The sequence below is a fragment of the Pseudorasbora parva genome, chromosome 1 (assembly GCF_024679245.1).
Source record: "Pseudorasbora parva isolate DD20220531a chromosome 1, ASM2467924v1, whole genome shotgun sequence".
Classification (NCBI taxonomy): domain Eukaryota; kingdom Metazoa; phylum Chordata; class Actinopteri; order Cypriniformes; family Gobionidae; genus Pseudorasbora; species Pseudorasbora parva.
In genome coordinates, this window is record NC_090172.1 from 35,372,332 (window position 1) to 35,388,759 (window position 16,428).

A 16,428-nucleotide genomic window follows, 5' to 3' on the forward strand; every position below is an offset into this window, starting at 1 on the left:
TGAGCGTGCATAATTCATCGGCTTCATCAAGATTGTGATTGCATACTGTCACATGCATTATTGATTAAAAAAGAACCTGCATAATATTTTACACAAAGAACAAATATATCATTGATGATCTTCTGAAAGCCATTAAAAAGTGCATTTTAGTGTCGTGGAGCAGGAGGAACTATAATGAAACGCAGAAAGAAAAGATAATGCATCAAATTAAATGTCCCAAATCAGTAGAGGGAAAAGAGGTGTGTAGTAGTATAAGAGGAGGTGAAATGAGACACAAAGGAGGAGTTTAAAATGGAGAAAGCCACTGGATTTTAGCATTAATCTTTCACTGTCAGAGAGGTCAGAGATCACCGGACAGTTAATCCAATTTGACCCTAATAATCATAACTGCTGACATGACAACACTGTACATTCTCTTTTTACTCTGGAAGGAGGCTTTTGGAATCTAATGATTTCAGAATTTCTAAAAGATTCATTTTACAAGTTAGTTAGTTACAAGTTAATTAACACGCGCTGCAAATTATTCACAGGGATGTTTAGATACTTCAACTTCGGTAATCAGGGCTTTGCAAATAAAAAAACAACAACAAAAGCCTTCCTAATAGAGGTCTTCAATGTTAAAGATAAAAGGCAATCTCCACAAAAATAAAATAAATAAATAGGACTTGCAGGAAATGGACTGAAATGCAGAGTTTACCTTCAGAAAATGCCGATCATCATCCTTAGGAGGTCAAAAAAACCACATGAGCTGTTTTATTCATCAAACTCCAGAGCTTTATGCAACCCGGTTACCAAAATGTAGTATGCATAAACTAGTTTTCATAATAGATAAATTGTGTTAAATAAAGGTTTATCGATATGGCTAACACATCTCACAACAAAAGCACAACATTTGTGTATGCCTCTAAAGCTTTACAGTCACGGGACACGTTTCATATTCAGAGAATGTGCCAATGATATACTTCATAACATCTGTTTTTGTGGGGGGTTTTTTGAATAATGAAAGATTCCACAAGAGAAATTACAATTTTCTGCTTTGATAATTATGACTTATCCTTGTCTTCCATGACATCCTGCTTTACAGAAGACATTTACACTGTGATCATTTATGTGGCACTTCTACGACAAATGAGGTCAAACCCCATCTTTTACCTACAGTAGCAGACATCAAAATGTTTTATGAAGCCTGGCTGTCTGTAGACCCTGCAGAAAGCCCGGCATGCAGATCTACACACATCTTGCAAAAGGGGCCAAAATATGAAGCTCAAAGCAATATATTATTACGGTAGGATTACAATAATGGCATCCAAGTTCAGCTGATTACAATGCTTTATGTGGTGTGGAGAGGGTAGGACTAAAGCACAGACTTACATGAGCATTAACCACGGACCCAAACCCTGAGAGAGGGCCTCAGTGAAGGAAATTATAGCATTAATCATAATCACAGCAATATACAATGTGTTGGCTGCAGTAGCAGATCCTACCATAAGCGCAGATGCACACTCCACCTCTCACCGGCCAAAAAGGGAGAGAAATGGATGACAAAATCGTTTAACGGTATAGGTAAAGTTACTTAAATTCCTAAGATGTATCCATTAAGATTTAGTTCATTTTACTTTTATTAAATAAGTTATAATAATAATAAATCAGCCCTGAGCTGAGCTTCGCATTGATTTGCTATCAAAATATGTGGCAGGGAGCCAATTAATTGATCCCCTGTCTTCCATGTTTAATCAGTTAGTGTGGAAGACCCAAAAGTGGATGGCAGGATTTCATCAACAGCAGCGGGTCGGGACTGTTAGTGCTGCTTTAATCTCTTCATGAAGATGGGCCTTAAATAGGAGTGACACAAGTCATCCTCTCACCCCTAACACATGCACATCTAGGCTAGAAGAAGACCCCCCTTTTATTACCTCCAGAGGCCTATGTAGTGGGTGTCTCTATCCCTGTTCCTGACAGCCTAATTAAGCAAGTGTGTAGCCCTTAATTGATTTCCTCATGGTGCAAGAGCTCAGAGATGCTCATTTTGGCCTTAATTAATGATCTCCTCATTAGTGTCTGTTAAAGGGGGGCACGCTGGGGCTTCAGGTGTGAGATAGTGGTGTGCTGGGGTTTCCCTCTGGTAATTATGGTGTTTGAAGTGGGCTGTCAATAACATGAGCAAAGAGCCTGACTGTTTTATACTTTAACTGTGGCTTTATGCGGTTAAATATTCTTATTCGCAATGTTCATAATGTTCTTATTTATAATGTCTGTTAACGATCAGTGTTGGTTTTGTTACCTTGAACTAAATCAGGGTTCTGTCACTTTGGTCTGGTTTATTCTTAGTTTGGTGACAGAGCCCTGACACTTATGGTTGGGTATCATTTTGATTTTTTACAATACCGGTACGATACTGGACCCTTAAAATGATACTGGTGCCTAAACGGTGCCTATACCAATACTTTAAAAAAGAGCCACAAAACGACAGTGGATGACATTAAAGAATGGCTTTTTATTAAATTGTTTTACCATCTTCAAGGTTCAGCTTTATTTTGCTGAAATATGACCGGCTTAATATTTTAGAACGTATGTATACACAATAAGTGATTGTGTTTTGTCATAATGATCAAGTTAGCTGATCAGTACTGCACGATGGGCGCCACCATGCTTGCGCCTCAGAGAATCAGGTCTGTCAGATTTACATCATCTGTCAGAATTACATCACGTAAATTCATCCTCGTCTCGCAAAATACATGAAAGTAAGTGACCGCTGAACTGGGAGAAGAATAAAGTAAACTACGCTATAGTTACTTATAAAATGTGTATCTGATATGAATAAGATATATAGTCGAATTATAACTGTCTGAAAGTATTGTTATTGCCACTTCCATAAATATGGTAGTATTTATGTGCATTTAAATGTCTGGAACCTAAAATAAGCATGATGTGGTTAAAAACACGGAATAGTTGTGATACGTGACAAGCGATGAGGGCATCTGTCTCTGGCTCGCCGACAGCCAAAGCGCGGAAGCACGTGAGAACTTAAGTGGGCGGCACCAAAATGAGGAACCGAAATCTGCGTTTTGATTCGGTCCGGTACATACCGGTTATATAGGTACCGGTGCCATCTTGGCACTGCGGTTTCAGTACGCAACCCTACTGACACTCCCACCGTGCTGTCTTTGCAGTCAAAAGTTTACTTGGGCTGTTTCACGTTATTATGTTTTGTGTGAACACGCAGTCTGTGAAAGCTCTCATTGGCTATGTCTTCGTGTCATGTTTTGTGTGAGCACATGGATTTGATTCTACGTGCCATGTGCTCTGATGTCTATTGTCTTAAAGGGATATTTCACCCAAAAAGGAAAAAGTGCTGTTAATTTAATCACCCTCAGGCCATCCAGATGTAGCTTATACATTTTTCATTTACAGAAGATTTTTAGCTGAAACCGCATAATGACATATACCTCACACGTTCGTTTACTACAGAGAGGGAAGGCACGTGTTCACTGGCAGTAGGAATGTATAAAGCCATTTTAAAAGTACCGGTCATCACAATGGCTGATGATTTTAATGTAACACTAGACAACATGGAATTGTTTTGCACAACCATACTACTCTGATCAGGAACTATGAGAGAAAGAGGAAGCATCGGCACGCCATCTAACCCTAACCCTGGTAATTATTTATTTTTAAATCGGTTAACAATCAGGATAAACACAGGTAAGTACCATTTTGATGGATGATATACAACACATGTACCTCTCTACCTCTCTGTAAACATTCAACGTCAGCTCACGCGTGAGGTCGCTTCTATTATGCAACAGGAAGCTTGTGCTCCAGGACCGTTTGCCAAGGCTGTGGATTAGAGGTAAAAGTGCTGTAAACAATGTTCAGTTTCTTACATAGACCGAATTTTTCGCTTCTTTTGTCCTCGATGTAATGTTAGGAGCCGTGGGAATTCGCTTTGTTTTGTCTGCATAGGTTTTTTTTTTAAATCTCAAAGTGCTGGCATCCATTGACTTTGATTAAATGAATCACAGAAGACCAGCTAAAAATCTTCTTTACTCTTCTACTGAAGAAGAAAAAAAAGTAATCTACATCTTGGATGGCCTGATGGTGAGTAAATTAACAGCACATTTTCATTTGTGGTATTCCTTTAACATTCTAATGAGGATTAAATGGTTGTACTCTCAATTCACCAGAATCCTTAATCATTTGAATCACATGACAGAATCAAATCTAATTTTCATAACTGACATTTTAGCATTAACTCTATACTTTGGCATGTATAAACAAAACAATATATATCAGCATGTCTTAAATAATTAGTTATAATTTGGCTACATCTAAAATGAACATGACTTGAAAATGACATTGGTCTATTCCACCATCAAAACCCTTCAAATATTTTAATGCTGGAGCTTTGCTACTGTGTGAGTTTGATGGCCTGTGTAAGTGTAAATCACTTACCCAGCCATCAAACTCGCACAGTAACGGGTTAGCATACAACAGAGACAAACGCATGTTACTTTACATAAATTACTCAAAGGACTATCGGCTGTATGGCTGCTAGTTGATGATGTTCATACAGGCCCTGATAGTTATATACATTCATATAGTGTTGAAATGTAGAAAATAAATTAAAAGCATGTGTTAAAGCAATGATATTGTCGGTTTATCTATTGACTTATGAAAAAAGAGAAGGCTCCAAAAAATAAATAAGCATGAAAAGGTTTATCTAACTATCCCTTTTAAGAAAATTTGGGAATAATCATTGTTGCCATGTGAAAAAAACACACACAAAAAAAATCAGTTAAAGTAATCAAATAATAATAAAGTTTATTCCTGGCAGGGGACTTTTCCACAGAAACTTGTTACATTCCCTTTAGCTATGTGTACTTCACTGAAATGTTATGCTTGAAAAATAAAAATGAATGAATCAAGAAGTGCTTGAAAAATATGAAATAGAACCAAAAAAACGAAACAAAAAAAACTAAACTAAACAAAAATCTCAAATACAGCTATAAAACATTCAAATAGTCATTAGTCTCCCTCTGGGAAACAGGACTAAGATCAGTAAAGTTTGTGTGAAGTAAAATGTGTCAAGGCTCCGTAAATGTTCCCTGTGTGTCAGTGTGTGAGCAGGAGAGCAAGACAGAGATGAATCTGTCAGCAGCTCTTTTGAAGGTCAGGTGCATTCATGTGTGCTCATTAAAGTGAAAACAGTCAAAATCTCAGACACACATACACATCATTTGCACGCGCTCCGTCATAACAAGGCATATATACTAGCTTGTGGAAGCCACAGTGTCTACAAATGCTAAAATAAACAAGCATCTATTGACAGGTAGATTAGTCACACACACTTAGACCTCACACGACAACTGCAATTTATGACGAACTGTCAATCAAAATGCAGATTTAAATATGAGAGTTTGCTCACTCTTTCTTCCTTTATTGTCTAACACAAACATGCATATAATGAATAATTAACTATGAATATGAATGCATCTGTCAGTACTGTCTGTCTGTTTTGCATGTCTCATTATAATATAAAGGGTAAATCCTTTAACAAGTATTTTAATTAAATTGTTAATTATTATTATTATTATAGCAATTAAAGAACAAACAAACTAACTACAAGCAACAGCACAAACAAATACAATAGAGCAAAGACACAAATTAAATATGCACTGCTTTTCAGGTTATTTGGGTATCTAACAGTTCTGTGCTTGAACTTACAAATCCACACAAAAATTGTCACTCACTACGTCTTATAAAGAGTATCCTAGCAAACCAAGTAGTTTATGTCTTAAGTGAGCCTTAAAGGACAACTCTGGCGAATTTTTAAGTTTATCTTGATCGTTATATCTTTGTGAGTACAGTCTATAGAAAAGAAAAAAAAACGAACCGGATTGGTGCTTGCAACACGGAGTTATTACAGTTAATGCCCAGAGCCCCCCTCAGCTAAAACGGCAGCTTTGGGGGCATAAACGTAAGTTAACGTTAAGAGGCACAAAGATACCCTTTACATTTATGCCCCCAAAGCTGCCGTTTTAGCTGAGGGGGGGCTCTGGGCATTAACTGTAATGACTCCGTGTTGCAAGCACCAATCCAGTTCATTTTTTTTTTCTATAGACTGTACTCACAAAGATATAACGATCAAGATAAACTTAAAAATTCGCCAGAGTTGTCCTTTAAGTGAGCGTATACAGTCAAGAAAGACAATGGATGTGTATAAATATCATAATTGTTGATCTGCATTATGTCTTAAAGTGACAAGCCTAATATTCCTGACATGGAAATCACTCACTGCTCTTGACTGAATAGCTTTTTTAAATGTTAACAATGATTAATCATTTTTAATTTACACAGTGAAGATTGTATGCAAACATATGTTTTATATTTGATTACTTCATTCAAATTCTGTCCACGAAAACTCATCAGTAATTGCACACTGTCTGAGGCACTTTTCTTTTTTTGTAATTCCGCTGGCTGGCACTAATGTCACAGAAACTACAAACTTTTCCTTTAAATGGTACTATGCGTCAGCTGAAGACACATTAATCTAAATCAGAGATGACAAATAAGAAATACCATGGCAGGTCCCAATGAAGCCATAAAGAAAAGAAAATCTAAGTAAAATATAGTAATATAATGTATTCTTTTAAAATACTGCTTACAGTAAGCCTGTCTTTAACAGACTATACATTTTCATTAAATACTAAATTCCTTATGGAGAAAATGAAATACTATGAAAATAGTTTCAGTTAAGACAATTTTTCACTTGATTTAACTTTGATTTAGCTTAGTATGAAATGCAATGTGATTTATGTTGATCGAGATATGGCAGCAGCACCTAATATATATATATATATATATATATATATATATATATATATATATATATATATATATATATATATATATATATATATATATATATATATATATATATATATATATATATATATATATATATATATATAAAATACACTAAAAAGTGACAATAAAGACTTTTACAGAGTTACATAAAATCTATTTCAATTAAATGCTGTTCTTTTGAACTTTTCATTCCAAAAGAGAATCTTGCAAAAACGCACCAAATCAGTATATTTATCAGCATAAAATTAGAATGATTTCTGAAGGATCATGTGACACTAAAGACTGGAGTAAAGCTGCTATGAAATGCATCTTTTCATCCCAGGAATAATTGAAATATATGAAAACAGAAAACGGTTACATTGAAATATATTTCACAATATTACTTTTTACTGTACTTTTGATCAAATACATATAGCCTGAGAGAGTCTTCTTTCAAAAACTTTTAAAAATCTTACTAACCCCAAACTTTAAACTCCAGGACCATTTTTGGGATTTCCGCCTGGATTTGACCTACCCAAATTAAAAAGCTTCCTATACACACATACAGTGGTCTAAGTTAAAAATGTTGGTGTCATTTACAGGAAACCCCTAGCCTGACAAGCCAGACCCACATCAAGATGTTTGGTCTGGAAACTCACCATTGATAGGGCTCAATCTGAGGGGCGGGATAAACGGGTGTCTTTCAAACTCCCTCTGCACGCGATAGGATATTCCCTTTTTAAGAATGACTTCAGTGCCGTTCTTTCTTCTTTTCTCAGAGAAAAGCTTAACTCCAAGTCTTCCAGAGTTGCGGTCAAAGCTGATTCGAAAGACCGCCGTTCGCCAGTTTCTGTGTTTACTAGAAGCAGGCAAACGCAACTTGGCAGTCATAATTTTAAGCATTTCAAAAAATATTTTATAAAGAAAAAATCAAAAAGCGCCTAATTTTTTTTATTTATTTTTTTGGCGGTGGGGGTGGGGGGGTTATAACAGCTTAGGCAACATATACTTACATGTTTATTGCTTTTAGCAGTGTTTTATGTAAATTCAAAGGGTTTCCTGTAAAATGACACCAACATTTTGAACTTAGACCACTGTATGTGTGTATGGGAGGCTTTTCAATTTGGCCAAATCCAGGCGGAAATGGTACCAGAGTAGTGTAAATACATTACATTATCTCCAGAAAGTAGAGACTCTAAGCTTTCAAATGGTAGATGAGGTCATAGCTCCTCCAAAGACATTTAAAATTGAAAGTATATACATGACGATGTCATTCCAGACCCTGTACAGGGTCCACAGAGTTTAAGTGGTTAAAGGTATCTACCACCTCATTTATAAGAGTTTGAGTCTGAAATTATTCTTCTAAATAAAAAATAAAAAAGTATCACCACGACAATAGAAAGACACTCATCATCATGCCTCATCATGCACTATTTACACAGCATAAAATAGGGACACCAATGGCCACGTTATAGGAATGAAGATATCTTTGGAAAATGGGAGATGTTTTTGGAAAAGCAAACCTTAGAGTGAGAGGGATGTTAGTGAAAGCATGGAATTTTTTGACTGCTACAGCACAGCCTGTATTTCTATACTGCTTGCAAGGCTCTAAAAGGAAAAATGAAGGTTTTGGAAAGAATGATCTTGTTTCAAAAACTGATTAAAGGTGGACACAAGCTGTTCACATTGTTGGCTGCAAGTTTGGAGAAATGTTTCAACATTGAATCACACATAATAAAATAATATAGGCTATATATGGCACAGTAGAGTTAGAGTTCTTCAAAATAATGGAGTCTGCATTTGTCTGGAAATAGTCGGTCACTTTCTGAATTGATGTTTGTTCTGTAAAAATTATTATATTGTATTGTCTATGACAATTGTATGGCGCTGAGATTTTTTTGGTTTATATAAACCCCAAAAGCGAAAACAACAGTCATGTGTCAACAAAGCTGGCTAAAGAAGAAATTATGACTTTATCAAATCAGTTGGAAGTAGAAGAGAAATTATACTGTAGCATCTGATCTTCAAAGATCAATGAGGGAGAAGAATGAACAGTCTGTCATCAATAGAGAAGAATTATGCTCTTGTCCCAGTTATTAGACACACATACCCACAAGTCCTGGCCAGGGCTAGTAAGATCTGATTTGACTTTCAGGCTTCAGTCTCCTCCTGCAGCTAAGCACATTCTGTTTCTTTATAGCCCTGGAAGAGGATCTGACTCCTGCTGCTGGTGTGCAGGTCAGTCTCTAATGTAACATCAAGGAACACATGTTGTTAGAATAAACCTGATGCCAGGAATATTTGACCTCAACAAGGAAAAACTTTAAAATATATCAAACTAAAGACAATATATACTGTGCAAAAGTCTTATGCATGTTCGTGCCCCCCTCCCCCTTATTGCCAGTGCTGCTGCTCTACTCAGTAATATAGTTTTGCTTCTGAAAAGCTACCTTACTTTAGAAATAGTGACACTATCATCTTGAGAGAGAAATGTAGTTAAACTAAGAGCTTCACTATTTGTAGCGGAGCTACTGATCAACACTGCTGAGAGCTGCGACCAACACAAACACGTACTCCATCTCTTTCTCGCTCACTCAGATTAGAGGAGTTTTATTGGAACAGAAAAAAGAAGCCGCACGCTGCCAAGGCACAAGCTAAATATATTCAAATACACACACATTTACATGCCTATACAAATACCTAGAATAAGACCAAATAAAATGAATAAAACTGTATCACTCTCAATCCTTCTCTGTCAAACACACAAATACAAACTTATTATTTCAGTAAGGTTACAAATGGACCAAGCCACTGTTATAGCTCTAAAGCATCACTTCCATCTTATGTGAAGTTTAAGCAAGGTGATAAACACAATAGGGATGAAAAGTATTAGCTATTAGCCTACATTAAACTGAGAATTACTTTTGAATGAGAATCTCAGCTAGTGACTGTTTTTGATTCAAACTGTTTTTGAAAGTTTATGTCAAAGGACATACATGTCTAATGTAAACAATCAGGTCAATATAGTATTTAGAAACGTTAAAAAAGACGGAGAGAGATTGCTGGAGCCAGACTGCAGAGTCACCATGTCTCTCTATGACCCTCTTCTCATTGCTATCTGTCAAAGATGACATTCATAGCACTAATCAACAGTTACCTTATCTACCATAGCCAGATGCCACATGCCACATGGCCAAAAGTGTGTGTGTGTGTGTGTGTGTGTGTGTGTGTGTGTGTGTGTGTGTGTGTGTGTGTGTGTGTGTGTGTGTGTGTGTGTGTGTGTGTGTGTGTGTTTTAATCCCCCATCAAATGAGAAGATAGCCAGAGAGAGAGAGAGAGAGAGAGAGAGAGAGAGAGAGAGAGAGAGAGAGAGAGAGAGAGAGAGAGAGAAAATCTACGTCTTTGTGTAGAAGATTTTAGCAGTAGATTATCAGCAGGACGTTCTAACAGTCTCTGTGTGTGATGGCAAAGTTTAGAGTTTAGTCCCCTCAGCAACTCACTCATGAGATTGCCTGTCTATTACCATTAAACACACACACACACACACACACACACACACACACACACACACACACACACACACACACACACACACACACACACACACACACACACACACACACACACACACACACACACACACAGGTGTTAAAACATTTAAAAGGATTAAGAACCAGATGTACAACTGCAGCGTTGTTTTGATTATTACAAAAATCTTTATGCAGGCAGGGATTGGACAAGGATAGCATACTCTTCTTATGGCTGATCATATCACTATGCCAACAAAGCATTCCGGACACAACAGAGCTACATTAATATCATTTTCTTTCTTTCTATCTATCTATCTATCTATCTATCTATCTATCTATCTATCTATCTATCTATCTATCTATCTATCTATCTATCTATCTATCTATCTATCTATCTATCTATCTATCTATCTATCTATCTATCTATCTATCTATCTATCTATCTATCTATCTTTCTTTCTTTTCCTTTGATTTCTAGAAAATGACTAATTACCAGTAAGACTCCATGTATTGATATGGGTATAGGAGATTCAGTGGAGGTGCTCTTCTGCCACTTCAAGGCACACCGTTTTCATCCATAAACCTGATTGTATGGCCGTGAAGGTAGTGAGTAATTTAAGCTTAAATGACAGTAATGAAGTGTGTTATTGGACCTTAATAGCTCAGTGACACAGAGGAAAGACCCTAATTAAACCAAAACTCGCTTGATCAGAACTGTCTCATCCGTCTGGCTTAAACACACACTGATAATTGTCTTGAAGCCTAAGGTAACCAAAACAAAAGAAAATCCTTGAAAAAAATTCTCTACACACAAACACACAATGAGACACGAGCACAAATGAGACACCGTAACACATATTTACACTTTTTACACGTGGTCAATTTAAGCATTATGGATAAGTGTAGAACTATCTAATACACAAATTTCACTCACACTTGGCCACATAAAAGGGTCTCCTCAAAAAAAAAAATGAACGGATAGCTATCGGATCAATCAAGTGTAAACACTTCCTTGCTGAAAAGCTCCTGATCCTGTTGCTTGAGCTTTTCAATTACAGCACATCTCAGTGTGAGAGAGTTGAATTTAGGGGAGTTTTACCATCAGGAAGACAGATGCTTTCTTTAATGACTATTATCATATTCATTCAATTTCCACAATGACAGGTCATTCTCAGCTCTAAGGACACAACACTGCAATTTGCAATCTAGACATTTTTTTTCCTTTGGTCTCGATCTGTTTCTCATTCCCCATATCAAAGTTGTATAACATTTTTACCTGTTCTTTTTATGGAGCATTGTGGATGACTGACCACTAACCCATTGATATGCATGGGATGATATGCATTCATATTTGTAGACTCCACAGGTATTCACATGATCATGCAACCACAATGACAACCAATCAGAGTCTGAATGCCCAGCCTGCACCACAGGCTCTGAGTGAACACAATTTCTGTTCCTGTCTTTCTGATGTCTAGTGCTCATCTTACCAATGAGCTTCTACATTAAAATACACACAATGTTTTATGTGTGGTTCTGTGAAATATCCTCTAAAGCACTGCAAATATGAACAGTCAAGAACAAAGAGGTTATTTTACATTCAGATTCATTGCAGAAGCATTAAATGGCATTCCCATTGCTTTATAACTATCAAAAATTATATATATATATCGTATGTATGTATGTATACCGTTATAGGAATACATTACATTTTAAAATATATTCAAGCAGAAAACTTTTTTTTTTTTTTAGATTGTAATGGTTTCACAATATTGCTGGCTTTACTGTATGTTTACTGTATCAAATAAATGAGCATAATATACTTTTTTCAAAAGCATAAAAAAAGCTTACCGACCCCAAACTTTTGAACAGTAGTGTAAATTTGTTATATCTCTTTGGTATTTTTTGCAACAGGAAAGAAAAAAATCCGCCTACATCTCCCTTGCTCTTCATATCCTCAATTCATGCCAGGAATAGAAAGTCATGGTAAAGATTGGATGAGTAAACTTCTCAAAAGCACTTTCTGCCTTTTATTGTTTATCCATTTCTACATGTGAAGTCGTGTTTGACGTCAAACACTCAGCTATTCTTAGCCAGAGAGGTGCCTGGCGTTTCACACTCTTTTCAAAGCCAATTGAAAATGCTTTGTATTCTGAAAGTTTCCCTTCATAGGCATAGTGACAAAAACTAGAGCTACCCAGTATTGCTAGTGGTGGAGAAGTGTCTCAGCCTTGATTTATCTGTGTGCTCAAAAATCACAGGAAAACCTGCTTTCTTAGCTTTTTTAAATGGTAAATTCCACCCTACTAAACACTAACAACAACAACACAAAAAGGTGTGTTTTAACTCCTAACATCACACTGGCCTCAATAAATTACAGAAATTCATGAATCCACTATAGATGGAAGTAGGCAAGGGTGCATTAGGCAATGCTGCGATGTGCCAAAGGTTTTGCCACAGAAAGGAATTATGTCCCCTAAAAGGGGCATTTAGTGATCATTTGGCAAGACTAGATCAAAATTCCTGCTCTAACAGCGCTGGCAAACCACACTGACCCTTAATATGAGTGCCAAGTAAAACGCTCGCAATCCATCCCCCTCTCTCATCAAGCACAACGCTCGATGAAAGCTGAAAGGGTGCTGATGGAGTGTCCTCAGTTACCTGCCCAGGTGCTCTCAGCACAGGCTTGCTTCTGGTGACCCTGGGGTCAGACACACTAATTACAGTGCTGCTGGGTTAGGAGATCCTACAAAAGAAGTCATCATTAAAAAAAAGTTCAATATTAACAAACCACCAACTATGTTTTAACAAACTGTGGCATATTCTGTTGACTTCTTACTAATGAGCTTCCAGGCCGCTCTCTGGTGGTGACAGCTGTAGTCATAAAATTAAATCAGTTCTACGCCATCATTTACAAGTTCGATTGAACTCATTCACATTGGTCTGGCCCTGAGTTGATCTCTCTCTCCTAGAAAACTAACCCTGCTAAAGGAATCCTACAGAATCATATGTATGTCAAAAAATATTCTACAGCTCAGTTGTACAGAGATTGTGCTGCACATTAAAGGGGTCTTCAACCAGGGGTCCACAGGGGTCCACAACATGGGCTACAATTTAGCTTGACAGAATAGATTGCTGGATAATATCACCCCAAGCACACAATTTCTCCACCTCTTTAGGAACAACTGGTGCAAATCCAATGGAGGCTATTACCAGGCCCAGTTCTACAGAGTTGCTTGGGAGTGCTAAACACCCTCGATTGAAAGTAAGAGCACTCTCAGTTGATACTGTAATACCGCATATTGGCAAACCAGATATGACAAATGCTCATGTGCATATTTGTGCTCTGGAGAACATTAAATGTTTCTATTAACAATCCCACGTTTGTTGATCTCTGAACGCAATTGTCAGTCAGTTCGCTTACGATGCCTCTCATTAATAGTGTAGACACGTATAATCCATTGAATAAAAGTTTTGTTTTTCATGCTGCTAAGAGGGCCGACGGCAAATTACATGCTGCAAATGGATTTTATTGTTTAATTGTCCATCTGACAGTCAAATAAAAATGTGTGACTAAATCAAATAATTCTTAAAATCTGTGAATAACTACACTTTTAAAAAAATGTGTTGTTTTTTTTTGGTTTAACTTTAAAAAGTAAGTAACCTGGTTGCCTTAAAATTTTGAGTTTATTGAAATTAAATATTTGAGTTGATACAATGAAGGAAATTTGTTTATTAAATAGAAACTCAAAATATTATTGTATCTGAACCACATAAAAAATTTGATAAATCATGAAAATAGCACTATTTGGCATGTTTCACTGCGTCATCAGAAATAAAACACACTCAATTTCCCATTATGCTTACAAAATCTTTTAATATTTGAATAAAGGTTGTCGAATCTCAAAAAATGTTCATTGTATTAACTCAAAATTTTAATTTCAATGAACTCAAAATTGTAAGGCAACCAGGTAACTTTTTTTCTAAATAATTTTTTACAGTGTAATGAATTGTGATTGTATTTCAAACATGCTATGTTTGTTATTATTTATAAATCTCAATTTAAACAATGAAAAATAATAGACGATGCATGTGTAGCAGAGTTTAAATAATGTTAGTTAAATTCATGCACAAATTGGGAAAACACGCCATTGGCTGTCGACATCGCATTTTATTCTCTTTTATACGCACACTTTTATTCGCATACATTATATTGTAAGGCGGTGTTACGTATTCGCCAGCAGTTTCATGATGCCTGGCTGCTGTAAGCTGCTTTGATAATCGCTCTGTCTTAATAACTAAGTTTGGATTGTTTTCAAGTGCAAAGCTGAACATTTACACTACACTCAAGTTTACTGCTTTTGTCTGCCGGCTCCTAGTTCTGTCATTCGAGTCAAGTACATGTTATTTATGACGATAAAATGAGGAGTGTGCATATTAACATGCTTGTGAATTCTGAGATCTGTTTATTTTATTTAAGATTCCTCATGCGATATTGATGCTGTAGTCCAACTTTTTTACAGTTATGTGTTTTTGTCATGTTCTGTGTATGAATTGTCAGCCGAAATGAGTGTCATCAATTACCACGTGTGCTCTATGCTCTCGCACGTGCTGAGCGTGTGACTGCACCATTTTAGATCTGTGTTATTCCCTTTCTGTGTTTAATTTACACAAAAATAATGGTCACTTGATTTTATAGTTTTTTGCATTAATGTAAGTATTGTGTAAAATTATAAAATTCAGTTTTATGTCCTATTTTCTTTAATGTATGTCTTATTTAGAACTTTGTCCACTATATGTTCACGATCACTTTGAGAAAATGTAAATTCAGCAGTTTCACGATGCATCGCTGCTGATTCCTCATGCGATGTCGATGCTGTGCTCAAACCAGCCTTTTGGTTGTGTTTTTTCTCAGGCCAATAAAAACAAGCTTTGCCTGAACATCCACTTGATTATCTGCTTGAATTATTCCATCAACGTCAACACAGTCACGATGGTGCCGTGACCCGGATGGGAATGAGGTTTTAGGGAGTGTAACGGAGGCCACCTAGTTGCTGTGCAAGTAAACCTCAATCCTCTGATCTCAAGAGACACTCTAATGACTGACGGTTGCAGCCTTTAGCCTCCTTGTTAGAGCACCCGACTATCAGACCCAGCTGGCAGACCCAGGTTTGAGTCCCACTTGGAGCAGGCGGTTTGAACAGAAGGGGGTTACACATGTGCAACAATAACATGCGTGTTTCTAATCTATTGTTTTAACATAATATACTAATCCTTATTTGCTTGGTTTATATTAATATTGAAGGTGAAATGCTTAATATGTAGCTTTGTTTGACCCTGGATCTCCTAAGGGGTAAAATTATTGCGCTGAAAAATGTTTTTAAGACCCCTGCATTAAAGAGATAGTTCACCTAAAATTTAAATAGTCATAATGTGATTATATTTAGAAAATATCTCAGGGTTGTTCAGGACCACACTGAAACATTCTTCAAAATATGTTCTTATATGTTTCACAGAAGAAAAAGTCATACATGCCATACATGGAAACAACAAGAAGGGGGACATGATTATGTCAGAATTCCCATTTTAGGAGCAAAATTTCCTTTTAAGACATTCAGCATTTCTCTCCAATAAACAGACAACTGGCAACATACATCTAAATCATATTTATTGTACTATCCCACTGCCTGGTTAGATTGGATCTTGTATCTAAATCAAGTCATTTCTTTAAAATTAAAGTGACCAACCAAAATCAGAGATCACTTAGCACACATAAGTAGATACATTATACATATATTTAAACATATAACTAGTCAACAACCTTTCAAAACTGTAACACACTGTAAAAAAAATTCTAGTGACTGATCACATCTAAATTTTTCAGTTGGCTAAATTGAATTTCAGTGAATTAAATTGCATCAATTCAAGGAAATTCATTTTGGCCAACTGAAAAATTTAGATGTGATCAGTCATTAGAAAATCTTCAATTTTAAACTTTTTTTTTTACAGTGCATCATTGCAAGGGAATTTTTTGGCAAACCAGTTTGTCATT

At 36.3% G+C, this 16,428-nt stretch overlaps 1 protein-coding gene across 5 annotated transcripts in view; it reads right to left on the reverse strand.

The window, feature by feature from the left end:
- The window catches only part of sorcs2 (sortilin-related VPS10 domain containing receptor 2), a 244,308-nt gene that overhangs the window by 195,911 nt on the left and 31,969 nt on the right, over positions 1-16,428 (reverse strand). The window lies entirely within an intron of this gene.